The following is an 11,313-nucleotide window of genomic DNA, read 5'->3' as shown; positions in this document are numbered from 1 at the left end:
TTTTAGGCTAGTACCCAAGTGTAATCCAATATTCATGGATAGAGCCAATAATTTGGATTTTCCTTCCATCATACTCTTCAAGTTGTTTAACATGGCCTTAGATATAATCTTTAAGAAAAATGTATGACTCCACATAGTTATCCTATTGCTACTTGAATGCACCAATACTTCATGCTTCCTTGAATGTCAAGAAACAAATGCTTCCTTCAAAATATCCTAAACTTGTTCTAGAAAGCTTGAAGTCTTGACTTCGCCCAAGGTGGATGATACTATAATTCTAGGGAGGGCATGGGCCACCATGCCAGGTCGAATTCCAAGCTAGCATGAATGTGATCATGAATCAAAATCCAACTAGACACATGCATAAAATATCTTATTTGATGACTCACAATATGAGTCAATCAGTACATGTGAAGACCCACTCAAGTATCCATCAAGCATTATCATCAAGACAATTAAAAATATATTCAAAATAACTTTATATATATATATATATATTCAAAATAACTTTAGAAATGAACTCTTTGATTAGATTGAAGCTTATAATATTTTTGAATAAATACTATCCCATAATAGCCAAACTTTTATATATTCATCAATTCATTAATTGTATTAATTTGATACACACACACACACACACACACACACACACATGTATGTATGTGTGTGTGTGTGTGTGTGTGTGTGTGTGTGTGTATATATATGTATATATATATACATATACATGTATATATACATATATATACATATACATGTATATATACATATATATATATATATATGTATGTATATATATATGCATGTATGTATGTATGTATGTACACACACACACAAACACACACACATGTATATGTATATGTTGTGTGTGTGTGTGTGTGTATACTATCCCATACTAGTAAAACATTGAGAAACTAACAAAGAAAAAGATGAAGTCTTTGAATCTTCCTATTTTAATGTGAAAGTAAATTATTAACATAAATTTATTGTTGGGCTAGCCAAGAAACATATTTACATGCTTGTCTTGTCACACTTCAAAAGTTACAATTTTCCAAACCTTGCTATATGGAATGTAAACTATACTCTTGTCGAGCATTCATGTTTCTCTTGTTGCTTAACAAGAGCATACCCCCTTTTGCTTAGCAAAGACATGATCATATTGTTTGGTTTTCTCATTCCTTTTCAATTCAAGTAATTTGAATCGAAAAAGTATCATAAATATACACTAGTATTTCAACATGAATTTTGAATTTTCTTTAGTTGCTCCTAGAAAATACAAACTCAACATAATTTAGCATAACTATCAACACTATGAATATATGGAGATCTAAAGTATATTCTTGTCTAACATTCATGCTTCCCTTCTTGCTTAAGAAGAAAATTTTCCCTCTTACTTTATTAAGCATTTTATCATATTGTAAGATTTTTGCATTCCTTTTTCACCAATTTGAAGACAAAAATTATCATAAGCATACACTAGTATGTCTAGATAGGTGCTTGTGGGGTTCACTTCACATAATGTTAGTGTGCCACATGCATTCAAAGGGAGGGTCTTTAAAATTCAACTTTAGGAAAGAGTTTGATAGGATTACAATAACAAAGAGTTGCTTTTTAATAGGATTACAATAATAAGAGGGAAAATTCAAAGAGAAAAAAATAATAGGATTACAATAACAAGAGGGGATTTCTAAATAAAGATGGGTGGTTTTATTAGGGGAAAAGTTTTAGGTGAGGGATTTCAAAAATACCCCTTGAATGCACGTGATGCATAGAGCTTCTTACTATAGTGAACATCCCAAAAATAAGTATTTTAGCTAGTTTGTAGAAATATGAGTTTTGTGAAATATCAACCGAAAATGACTAAGCATAATCTATGTCCTATCATATATATATATATATATTTATATATCAGAATGAATTTCAACAAAATATAATATTTCTTTCACTTTAACTCAAAGTATTAGATTTACCCTTATTAGAATTTTTGATTTAATAATTGCTCCGTGACTCCATAGATCATCATGAGCCCTATTTCCTAATGCATTACTACCCTGGTTAACTTAGATAGCACTATATGAGCATTGATCCTATGCATAACAATTTGAAAACCAAATAAAGAAAATAAATGGAATAAAGTGAAAGCAAAAGAATAGACTTTGAATCTTCTTTGCCACCGAAACCCCCCAAATTCACTTATTCAATGTGATTATCTGCTTCAACACACCTTGCTCCAAGTCTTCTTTCTTATATTCCTTCCTTATAGCTATCAACTGATCAAAAGGTCTTTTCCTATCATGAACTTGTTTTTGTTAACTTTCTCCTTCTATATACTTGTCAAGTCAATCAACTTAATGATATAGGAAGTACAAGATCATCTTAGACCTATTTTTATCTTTCCCATCAAGCCAATTTAGTAACTCTTTCATTCAACTCATAGGCTGCATTCATCAATGTCCTCTCTCCCATTCAATCCTATTAAGGATTAGGCACAGTCATCCTTTTACTGCCATATCTCAACTTCCTTACATGCTTTGAGCTTCTTCACAATACCAGATCTATGACTCAAACTCCTTAGCCTTTGAGACATACTATAACTTTTCATTTTTTGTACTCCAAACCTTGCTCATAGACATCTTAGCATTAGCTACCCATCAGTTTTACCACTAGAAAATAGTCTTCTTAATAGGATGCAAGTCTCAATTTTACCATCTTTACCATGAGCTCTTTATCTCTCCCTTATGAGGCCCTTTTTGAGCTCAAAATTCCCCTAATATGATAAGTTATGAATTGACCAAGTTAGCCATATGCAATACATTGAGAAATGCATAAGTTACGAATCGAAAGCCATATGCAATATATTCTTGAACTTCACAAAAAATGGCTACAATCAATCATGCAATTGGCCCTAATTTCCTCATGGAAGGGCATGTCCATGCTATCAAGACCTGGTATCACTCTAAAATCACTTAAAACCCCCCTATATTATGCATACCTCCTAGTATATTGGGGCCTTATGTATATGAGGTAGCCCGACATAACCTTTCATTGTTCACCCTCAGGTCATTATGTATAATCCCTATATATCATATGTAGTCAAGGCCTATTTATAACTCTTATCTATAAATTTATCATGAATAGAACACACCCCTTTTTTACTCAATTTGCGAACATCTCTTTTATATGATACCCTTCTGTACATGAAAAATGTGTAAAAAGGGGATTTTAAAAACTCCCTTTATTGAAGCCACATGCTACACCTATATATTTATGAGTGACACCAATATCTCACTTACAGTGGAGTCTTACGTTTAGTCAAAGATTGGTCACATAACTTAGTGCATGTTCATTCATCTTAAGAGTGTCCACATATTTCTAAGTCTATGATCACTTCGATGGGGATTACATATAAGTTTGATTTCAAATGGGTAGTGAAGGAAGTAACGTTTGGGCCTGAGGACCTGTACTATGAAATCACTAGGGGTGGAGACATAATAGAAAATAAAAAGGGCTTAGAAGTGCTAGCCACCATGAGGCGGTTGATGATCCACCACTTCAAGAGTGGCATAGCTCTACTGTGACTGGAGATACAAGGATGGCAAAAAGAAGAATGTAGTCATCAATGAATTGAAAAGACAATACCCTAACCTCCCAAATTGGGAGTTTAATGACACTTACATGCGAGAGCGCATGTGTTATGTCTTGAAGCATCGTACGTTAACCTTGCGAACTTCCATCACAAAGGGGAAGGCTAAACCCAGCTAGGCAGACAAAGCTAACTGGAAGTTTTCGAAGGAGGAGTATAGGGACCATCCCAAAAAGTTCGAGAGTCAGAGGAGGGCTGCGAGGAGATGGCTAGACTCCATAGGTACTTAGCACTTTGGTGCTGGCAGACAGTTGACATTTGAGGCATGGGTGGTAAGTCTACTTATTCTCATTTAATTTATTACTCTATTTGTTTTATCACATATTGCATGCACTTTATCTAACTCTCATAAATTGGGCCCACAGTAAGCTGTGATGGGTTGCCTTCCCACAAACAAAGAGGCAAGATGCAAACTCTACATAGGAGTGAAGCCATGGTTTATTGAGATGGAGGCCATGGGAGCGATAGTTGATTGGGCTGAGGTGGCTGCTTGCATGGTATAAGTCTACTCCTACTTGTAATCTCACTTTTTAAATTGTTTTATTCTTTAAGTTCCAATCTAATTTCCAATTAACTGGTTTTAATTTTAGGGTGCAAGCTCGAACTTCCCATCAGCGGAGGTGAGCGGTGATGACGAGGAGGTAGATCTCGAGGGATTTGGCTTACATGGCTTCGACGAGGGCTAGGGATCAGGTGTAGCTCATGAGGGCCAAGGATCAGGCGAGTGCGACCATGATGATGATGATGACAATTCAGATGAGCAACAGTAGTAGTAGTATTAGTAGTAGTTTGTATATACTTTAACATGTATATGCTTTTGTATGTCGGCTCATTTGAGCGATTTTGCACCTTTTTGAAAGGGAAATTTTGTAACAAACAAGGTTGTATATCTTCGGCATGTATATGCTTTTGTCTCTCGGCTCGTTTGAGCGATTTTTTACCCCCTTTCATAAGGGAAATTTTGTAACCAAGGTTTGAGAGTTTTATCTCGCTTGTGTGCTTGTAAAAATTCTTTTGTAATTACTATAAAAAAAAAATAGTGGGGCAAACATTGTGTCCCTATTTAGCCCCACTAATGTTTTTTTAAAGTTATGTTAAGGGTCGCTATACAGTGATGCTTACCAGAGTCACTATATAGAGATGCTTATATAGTGACATTTCTTTTCCTACATTAATAGCAATATAAATACCGACCTTTGCACCTGTCAAATAAAAACTTTTTAGTGGAAAAAAGGTTAGTATTTTCGTCAAAAAACGGCCTGTTCCTTGTAGTGTTTTTTTAATAAAATTAAAGTACATAGAAAAAGGTTGTATATTCTTCCTGTTTCATGTGTCATAGGAAATATGTGAAGTTTATCCTTAAATGGCTTATTAATGTTTTATACTATTTGATGTTTTACATATAATGGTTCATTCTCGTAATACTAAACCATGCACTATAGAAAGTTCATATTCATAATTTTTGTATTTTAAGAAGTTAAATGTTTCAATAAGTACTCATTAATCAGTGATAATCTGATTAATTTAGTACAAGCATATGAGCTTCATTCTCATACAAAATTAATACTTATGTGTCTTCCTTGTTTTTTACTTTATTTTTTGCTTGTAGAAATGGCTTGAAACTAACTATACAAAATTAATACTTATGCATTTTCATTGTTTTTTACTAGTAAAATACCTCGACACATTAAAAGAAATTAAAATCAAAGCCATGTAGAATTATTGCACATATTGTTTCACTCCAAACTGTACTACGACGTTATACTATGATGATAAGAAAAAAAAAGGTCATGCGTATGTCTTCCAAATAAAGTTTACTCATATGATTTTTCTAGCAAATTAATTACTGCACTTCAGTTAATACTGAAACAAAAAAAACATTTTTCACACACTCATATCAAATTGACAAATATGTTATTAATAAAATGATTCATATACATTATTGTAGAATTCAAAATTTAAGACAATAGATGTGTTTGATAACAAAACATGCATAGGCAAAAATAACCACATATAAAAACACTTACAACATGTACTTATATAATAACATTAATTTCCTCTCTCGTTCTATTGTGTATGATTATAAGCTTTATCGACAATATTTCGTTTATACTCGAAGACCAGTTTGCTACACATTTAAAGTAGAGAATACTCACTTTATCACAAAGAACATATATATCGATAATGCATTTTTAAATTAAATTTCGTTATCACGTTAAGTTCAGATAGCATGCTACAGTACAATTAATCATTTCACTTTACTGCTTTCAAGTAGTATTCAAAAGACACTGCGCACATTCATGGAGCAATTACAAAAGGCATCTCACAACATCTACAATCAACTCCGAAGCACTAACATATTATAATGAAATTTCCCTTGAGGCTCGAGCTTTGGAAAGCCAATACTCACAAATAAGCAATTGTAATGTTTCAAAAGAAATTCACATTGACAACTCTTTCTACGAGCTTAATCCGCAAAACAAATATGTATTTACATGCATATCTTACATGTTGCATTTTCATATCATGCCTGAAGCATTGAAAAAAATGGTTTACTCCAAAGGATACAAATTACTACAAATAACTACATTCGCACATGACAAATGGGGACTGCAATTCTTCGAATCGTACCTCTTTAAGCAACTTTACTCACACATTAATAACATAAAGAATATTTTAAAGGATTGCTAAATGATGGTTATTACTACTGTGCTAAAGACCTATTCTTACAACATATTCTACTCGATATTTCGGTTTTGAATTCAACTAGACATATCATGTTCATGATGAAATAAGCTATAATACTTCAATATCTATGAAGCTTCCAAAGCAACCAAAACAAATACAAGTTGTAATAAAACATCCTGAAATGTGTACCTACATAGGCATGGTACAACCAATCAAGGAGAACAACACTCGTTGGATGGAAGCCATGATCCTTATATTGGAAGACATTGTTAAAAGAGACACCTCCACTTCAACAAATGATATAGTGCATACCTTACATGAATAGTTTCATTTAGCTACAATACGTGTCGATACTACTAGACATAAAATCTCAGACATAAAAAAAAGAATCCATGATACAATGTAGATATTAACACAAGAGCCCAAAACCTAGAAAAATGACCATATTGAGAAAATCGAGCATTATCCTTGTATTCCAGAAACAACACCAGTAGAAAAAACTATGAGTGCAAAAAAATCTTTGACAAATAAAAAAAGAAAGCGTTCATCTCTAACAAATGATTGTATAACACTAGTAAATTACTTAGAAACATTCAAAGCCCCTTATACAAAGTACGTATGCACATACATCAATGCAATTGAAGATACTCCAATACATGCATGTATATCTTGTGAGCGTTTTCTATTCAAAAAACAAACACTATATGTTAAAGAAGACACGCATGCTTGGGCAATGGCCAAAAGACATTGTGAAACACCATTTTACACAAAAACAAAATGCATTTGCATAGAGTGTAAAAAAGCCATATGTGCAAACACATTGACAAAATATTTTGTCCCCCTCTAGATTCAACAAAATGCTGCAACATCTGCTGTAACAATTTTGAATGACATCGAAGAGCGATTGGTTGCCCCTAGAATAGAATTTACTCAAATCAGAGAACTATCGCACGGTGGACAGCATGACATACAAGGAAGCATTGTTAATGTTGTATCCAACACAAGCAAAGTGCAACATATCTTGCCATGATTCATTAACGATGAGTCATACATAATTCTCAGAATCAAGAAAAAACTACACTATAAGAGCACATATCTCCTCAGAAAAGTTCATCCGAATGTTTTGATGCGAGCACTACACACCCTCTTTCAAACACCACTTTACAAAGCTAACAACATTGAAATAAAGAACGAATGGGCTGAAATAATACATGATAACCAAAGAATGGAGGAAGAAAACATCAACGATGAAGTTGATGATGAAGAAAATGATGATATACTAATACATAGTCTTATTACAGCTAAACAAGTTATAGATTATGAAACAGACATCAGGTATGTTGCTCCTTGTGAAGACAATACGCCATTGGGTTTGTTCCAAGACAAGCACAGTGAAGAGCTAAACTTTCCAACACTCTTTTTTGGACATGAAAGAAAATTTGGAAACACAAGGCTGACATACCAAGACATAGAAAAATGGGAATTACCACACACATCCCTTTATTTCTCACAAAATATATCAACTCTGTTATTCAAATCAATCAAAGTTTTAATCAACAAGGTCATGCAATCAATTTGGCTTCGCTTGCGTAAAGGGGCTCTACAAAATAAAATAATATATGCAAAGGATGTTATGAATGACACCAATATTGAAGCTATTCTGAAATCTAGAATTGGATATAGAGACTTCGAGAACCTGTGCACTTCTCCAAACTTTAAAGAGAAACTCAGAAAAGATGCATTCATAATTATGAGACAATTGGGCTGCCCAACCTTTTTAATGACACTATCATGTGCAGAGAGACTATAGGAACCTTTGACAAAATGTCTACAACAAAAGTACTCAAACAATAACAAAACACATCCAAAAGACAAAGACAATCATTACATTGTGAGAACTGATAAGAGACAATCCGACAATATGTGCAACATATTATACACACAAACTCCAAAAAATCATAAATTTAATAATGAAAGAGAAAAAATTACTTGGAAACGTAGAGGACAACTTTTTCATTACAGAATTCCAAAACACAGGAAGCCAGCATGAACACGGGATTTTATGGGTGCAATATGGGCCTATACATGGTATTCATGAAAATGAAAAAATCATATCCTTCATCGACAAATACATAACATGCAACAAATGCCTATTACCAATAAATATTAAAGACATCCAAACACATAAACACACATTTACTTACAAAAAAAACAACAGCAGAAATTGCAGATTCCACTATCCAAAGCCTCCACTACATGAAACAATGATACTAGAACCTCTACAACAAAACATGATGCATAGTTACAAACAAACATACCAAACCATATCTACAAATATAGACTATAAAGGACCTAACTCAAAGATGATGTTCGTTGAATGGGTAGCCAATATTGTCATAGACGTACCAACATATATATATTAGCACTATATTCATCAATATAAAAAACAACTCTATTCTTAAAAATACAACCAAAAGACATTTTCATGAATGATTTCAATCATGAAACGAGTTTCTTATGGCAATCAAACATGGATATACAATACATTATTGATCCATACTCTGCTACAACATACTGTACTTTGTACATGACAAAAATGGATAATACAATAACAATAAACCTCCAACAAACAATGAAAAAGTGCACAGAAAACAACAACACACACGATAGATTATGAGAAATGGGAAATACATTCTTGCATGCACAGCAAATGAGCATACAATTAGCATCTTTCATTACTCTATCTTTACCATTACACAAAACAACAAGAGACTGCTACTTCATAAACACAAATAAGTGAATTCATAGAAGCACTCAACAGTTTCAGAGCATGTACACATAATCCGGAATAGATTAACACAAGAGCCCACTTTCTCCCATCTTTACTACACAAACTTGGACATGAACAACCACAACCAAAAAGTATTTCATGCAACAAAAGGAAAAGAATACAACATCAAAGCAATTGATACATTCAATAACAATAGCCACATTTCATGTAAAGTATTAGAAAACCCTAAAGCAACGAACGGCCTAAGAACAATTATAGAAATAAAAGAAGGAATGCTGGTTGAATTATGCTTGGGAAACATAAATCAACAAGATGGACTAGTTAACAGTGCAGATGGCATTTTCATGAGTATGTCCACACACCAAAATGACGACATCGTATGGATTCTATTTCAAAATCCACAAATAGGAAAAGAAACAAGACAAAGCAATTTCCATGCATACACAACAACAAATAATTGCAAATGGACTCCAATATTAAGAGTTACAAAAGAAATACATATTGGTCCTTCCAAAAAAACAATCCTCACTTGACGACAGTTCCCAATCCAACTAGCTGTAGGCGAGAACCATTCATAGAGCGCAAGGGCTTATAATGGAAAAGGTCACGTTCTCTCCGACAGGCATTTGAACACATGGTCTAACATACATAGCCCTGTCACGTGTCAAAAAAATAGAAAACCTATTCTTGCTACAACAACACTTCCTCGTAGATAAAGATCTCCACGAAGAGGTGCAAAGACTAGCCACTTGATCAAGATGGGGAAACCTCAATAATATAATGCATGAACATAAAGAATCAACTATTCTCATCCAATCTTTAAACAGAAGATCCTTACAAAAACGTAAGGAAGACATTATAGCCACTCAGACACTTATGAATTCATATATTATTTGCTTACAAGAAACCAAGACTGAACAATGTGAATCACATCTCCCTTCAACTTTCAAATGCATTAATAACCGCTCGATTTGCACACTAATATGAAATAACATGGCCATTCAGCAAACAAGCACGATTGCACAATTTGGAATTGAAATTACAACTACACACATCGAAACAAACAACACCCAATACACAATTCCAAATATATACACGATTGCAAATATATATAGATCACCATCCAGCAAATACAAATTATTCTACCGATTGTTACATGAAAAATTATTGACCATCGACAAAGCAAACAATGTGATACTGCTAGGAGATTTCAACATTGATATGTTGCAAAAAACAAAACAATCGCACACATTAAAAGAAATTATGACTAGCTTTAAATATGACCTACAATGACATCACATCACAACAATATATGGCACACAATTGGATCAGATTTGGAGAAACATACCAAAGATAGCCACTCAATGTGGAACAACACACGCATATTGGACAGATCACTCCATAGCATACATGCACACATAATATACGAAAGAATTTCACATACTACTATACGTTACTCAATTTTTGGGGAGGGGGGGGGAACATTGACTTCTCACATAGAACTCAAAATAATAATAATAATAATAATAATTTTAAAATAAAAAATATTAAAACAAGGGCTTTCACGTCGTGCTACACATTAAACAGCTCCAACAAAAAGAAAAAAAAACTTCATTTCTCATGTTAAAAAACCCAAAAAAGAAATTTGGGGTTAAAGCTAAAATTTTAAAACCCCAAAAAACATCCAAGTAGGGCCCTTGGGGTGCCAACTCAATATGTAATATGTTACTACCCTCGTACAAAATCTAGGGTATGGGGGGACAAGGTTCATATATAATATGCATGGATATCCCTTAAAATTTTCAAATATTCAAGGGAAAAATATGAAAATTTCATGGGCCCCTCCCATGAAATATAAGGTATATACCTTGAAAAATATGCAAGATTTTAAGATTTGTACATATTTTTCATAATATGTGAGGCTCAAGGGGGGGGATCTTTTGGATGAGGGGGGGTAAAAAAAAAATGACACTAAAATATGAAAACCCATCTCCTTTCATGTGTTACCCAAATTTCAAGGTGTAAAGACATATTTGAAGCTCTTTTAGTATCTTCTTCAAATGTGCACATATCCGATGGACATGATACTTTGCATATGCATCAATCCAATGTATCTTGAGGTGTTTGCAAAGTATCATGGCCATTGGATATGGTTTTCACCAAGTCGAGCACACATGGCCATGATACTTTGTGA

This window comes from Dipteris shenzhenensis, chromosome 9 (genome assembly GCF_047967505.1).
Source record: "Dipteris shenzhenensis isolate YYH24624 ecotype China chromosome 9, Dip_SZ_1.0, whole genome shotgun sequence".
Classification (NCBI taxonomy): domain Eukaryota; kingdom Viridiplantae; phylum Streptophyta; class Polypodiopsida; order Gleicheniales; family Dipteridaceae; genus Dipteris; species Dipteris shenzhenensis.
The sequence above is the reverse complement of the archived record's forward strand: the minus strand, read 5'-3'. Positions refer to the sequence as shown.